This window comes from Suricata suricatta, chromosome 1 (assembly GCF_006229205.1).
Source record: "Suricata suricatta isolate VVHF042 chromosome 1, meerkat_22Aug2017_6uvM2_HiC, whole genome shotgun sequence".
Lineage (NCBI taxonomy): Eukaryota > Metazoa > Chordata > Mammalia > Carnivora > Herpestidae > Suricata > Suricata suricatta.
The window spans coordinates 22807642-22812199 of NC_043700.1; positions in this window are offsets into that span (position 1 = coordinate 22807642).

The following is a 4558-nucleotide window of genomic DNA, read 5'->3' on the forward strand; positions in this document are numbered from 1 at the left end:
GTAGAAATCTCCCCAAATCACCAAAGGAACCTAAATGGGAGGGAGGCCCTTCTAACAAAAGCACCTGTAGCAAAGATAAGAACCAGTGGGTGCCTGCTGGGGTGGGAGACTCCAACTGCACCAAGCCTGTGGGTGGTATCAACTACCCACTGAGGGCCAAGGCCATGCACTTGCAGGGCGTGGGCTAGATCTCAAGTAGGTCCTAGGTCACCATGTTCTCACCTGTGAGAGTCCAGGGCAGTCCAGCCACTGAGATCATAACCTTTGGTTAAAGGGAGAAGACCAGGGAGCAAACAGAATGCTAAGAGAAGATAGAAAAGAAAATCCTGAAAGGAGGGAAAGGATGGGTGATGTAAGAGCGTTGCCTGAGGAGCAGTGAGGACAGAGGGAGGCTGGAGACCCCCAGTCCCCGAGACTCAGAACAGAGTGGTCTGGGCGGCCCTTCAGTGGTGGGCGTTGGGCCAGGTCTGGTGTCCCTAGCCGCACTGGCTCCTGGCTCATCTTAGGGTCACTTCCTGGTCCACAAGCGGACTTGGGTCCGTGGATCCAGCAGTGGTGGATGAAAGCACAGGCAAGGACTTCTTGGGGCTGGAGCACCTGGGAGACGGCACAAAGCAAGGAATGGCTGGCCAAGCTCACTCTCTCAGGAGGCATCAGGCAGAATATTATAAAGAAGCAGGTGGGAAAAGGGTGGCTGGAAGCCCATAGAGCGGAATTTATTAGCACCTGTGCACTTAAGCGTCCTGCTTCAAGTGTTGGACGTGTAATTAACACGTTAAATCTCCCCCGCTGGGCCTGATTTGTAGTATTATAATGAGGGGGGAAGCCTGTGAACTTTCAGTACTGGGGTCCAGCTTGGTTCAAGCTGGTGTGCCCTGGACTGGACTTGCCTCTCAGTGGGTAGTTTGGCTGTGCTGGTGGCCGGCAGGCAGTGGGGAATTCTTCAGGTGTGCTGGGGCCATTCCCAAGGTTCCCAACCAGCACAATCCTGCTTGTGCAAACCTGGAGATGCTGAGCTGGGAAGAATCACTGTGCAACACCTCTTTTTACCTCCTTTATGTTTCAACTTCCAGCTGAGACCATATAATTTTTTTTTTCCAAAAGCCCCATCCAGGTGCCTGGGTGGCCTAGTCAGTTGAGCATCTGGCTTTGGCTCAGGTCATGATCTCCGGGTTGGTGAGGTGAGGCCCGCGACGGGCTCTGTGCTGACAGCTCAGAGCCTGGAACCTGCTTCAGATTCTGTGTCTCCCTCTCTCTCTGCCCCTCCCCTGCTCATGCTCTCTATCGGTCAAAAATAAACATTATAAAACAACTAAAGCCCCATCCATTTAAAGTTCTTAATAACATGCCTCAAATGGGTGAGGGTACAGTATGAATTTCAGAAGGTTACTATGGAATTAAGTATTGTTCTCTAACAACATGCTGTAGAGAGCAGAGAATGGGGAGCCGGGGGGAGGCTGTGCTATGGCCACACACCTGCCACACATCAGGCCAAAGTCCTCCAAGGATAAAAGGGTGGGTGACTTAACAGAATCTTGAAAAACAAGTAGGTCCTAGGTCACCATGTTCTTTATCGGAGTTACATTCTTAGGGTCTTTCCAGGACCCAGTTGCTCAACCTTTAATTATTTCCCAGAATGGGAGTGGGCGAGTGAAACAGCGGTTGGCATTTTAGGGTCTAGTTTGAGCCCAGCGGGTAGGGTCTTACAGGCCTCCGTTGTCCCGCTGGTTTTGACGGCTATGCAGCCCTGCAGTCAGCCTGCATGCAGGGGCAGGGACCGATGACCTGTTCATAACTATGGAGACCAGCAGGGCGGCGCTGTGTCAGCAGGCCCCGCCAAACTGCCAGGCCTAACCAGTAACCCGGATTTCTGGGCTTACTATTAAATAAACCGTTCATGGTTCCTACAGTCATTTGCCCAATCCCACAGCAGCCTCTTCAGCACACGTTCCTTAGCTTTCCATTTCCGCTCTGTATCATCTGTTGACTTGTCCGAGGTTTCCTGGACAAAACGCCGACTCCTTGCATTTTCCTCGGAGCGAACTCCTCTCCAAATACGCAGAGCTTGCCTCATAACATGTTTAGCAAGACAGATTTCTGCTCTCTGAAAGCCTGCTGGCTTCTAAAAAGACATGAGGAAGAGGGGTGAGCTGTGCAAGCCCCAGTTCCACTCTTTAATCTCAACCAGGAGAGGTCACCCCTCCGTACCTGTGCAAAAGTGTGTGAAAGAGCCGGGAGTGTGTTAATAGTTACTGTTACACTCCCTGACGTCCCTCAAGGGGACGCAGGGCCAGGAGAAATGAGAACCAGCATCTGCACCTCCAAATATGTCATTTCCTTTTGCTTAGTTTTGTCTCCATTTAACTTTCCTATCGGGAAAAATAAAATTTCCTTAAAAAAATCAGAACAAAAGCACAGACGTAATTAACCTTTAAAGAAGTGATTATGGGGTGATAACTTTCAATATTTGGCACCTACAAACAAGTTTTAATCATGTTTTCTTAACTTTGAATATTGTTGGTAAAGTCAATCATCCATATACTTTACAATCTATTCATTTATTCCACAACCACTTATATCCTATGGAAGCTGTATGTTACAGAGTCAAACACTGAAGTTATAAAAACTTTCAGGTATGATCCTACCTCCAAAGAAGATATAATTTAGTAGATAAAGGGAGATATAAATAGGACTGTAAAATGACATCAAATGAGCAAAATAAAATATTAATAATACATTTCAAGGGGAGAACCCATAAGGAGCTTGGATCACCAGGGAAATGGATCACCCTCTATGGAGGGTGAAGTGAATGCACTGGGCTTTGCTGGAGGGTGACATTTGTACCCCAGAGGGGAGACACCTGCCCATTGGTGAAGGAAGAACATTATTTCATGCATTGTGCACTGGCACAATTTTATGCACTGTTCTGCAGCTGTGAACCAAAGCCAGCTGTAGATCTAACTTGCAAGTAAGAAAAACAAACAATAAATGAAGGACTACACACTTAATACAAGGCTAGGAAGGGACTGGTACTGCAGAGAAAAGTAAAGCTGTCAAAGAGATTAATGGATTCGTGTTATTTTCATAGAGTGGTTAAGAAAGTCCTTTTATAGAAAGTGACCTTTTAGGGGGGATCTGAGCACATCTAAAGTAATCTACAATAGACCTGTCTATGGTGTAAGAACTCTGTCGTCTTTGCAGCATTCAATGGATTCCTGTGTTTCTAAAATTTTTTAATTAAAGGAGTCTGCTATTAAAAATCTAAGCAGAACGCATCAGAGAAAGACAAATACCCTATGATTTCCCTCATGTGGGATTTAAGAAGAAACAAATGAATATAGGGGAGGGGAAAGAAAAATAAGGGAAAACAGATAGGATAAATAAGAAAAATAAGATAAAAACCATAAAAGACTCTTAAATGCAGAGAACAAACCAAGGATTGCTGGAGGGGAGATGGTGAGTGTGAAGATGGGCTCAAGGAGTGATGAGCTTTAGGGAGGGCACTTGTTTGGTGAGCACTGGGTGTTTACGTAAATGATGAAGCATTAAATTCTCTTGAAACCAATCCTATACTATTTGTTAACTAACTTTAAATACATACATACATAAAATAGTAATAAATACAAAAAGGCAAAAAGCAGAAATCTCCCTCCTACTCCTGTTTTCTAACCACCCAGTGAATAACTACTCCCACTTGTGAATATCTGGAGAAAAGTGTTCCAGGCCAAGGAAATAAATAGAAAGTAAACAAGACCTGAGGCCAGAGCTCTTTTGATATGTTTTGTTATGCCCAAGATTTCTTTATCGTCCCCCAAAACCAAAAACCACCAGGGAGACCGAGTCACGCATGCAAAAGCAAAGGGCTTTATTACGGGTTTAGGCTGGCCGGGCCCAAACTCAGGCTCACAGACTTCACCAGCGCAGTGGATCCGTGCTGAGAGCCCCGAGCAAAGGCAGGGCAGGGCCTTTATGGGTTTGGGAAGGGGGAGTTACAGGAAATTGTGACACAGGTATAGTGACTCAATCACTCTCGCCTATCAATATTGGCAGTAACTTTAACCATACATTGTTACTTTTGGTGGGAGCCAATCACAACATTTAGAGTATTGACCAATCACAGAGTGGACCCAGGACCCTCAAGTAGGGCGTGACTAGCCTCAAGCAATAGGTGATTATCTATAGCTTCTATCTTTAGGCCCGCCCTTAGAAATGTTGAAGGTGTTAGCTGACCTTTCCTGATTGGGTGTTACAAGGGTTGTCCCTCCTCCCTTGGGCAATATGTGCCCTTCTATTGTCTAATGATTCTGAGAAACTGACACTTAGGCCTCCAAGGTCAGAGGGAAACTTGAAGCCTATCATAGAGTCAGTTTGGTTCAGACCTGCATCCTTACAGTTTGAGTAAATGCAAAAGCTGAAGCAAAGATGATGACCAGAAATGGTGTTAGCAGGGCTCCTGAGCCTTAGGAAGGAATCCATATTCACAAAAAATGTGGTGGGAGGCCATCAGGGAATTTGAGCACGTGGTGACAAGATCTGATCTGTATTTTTTTTTAATTTT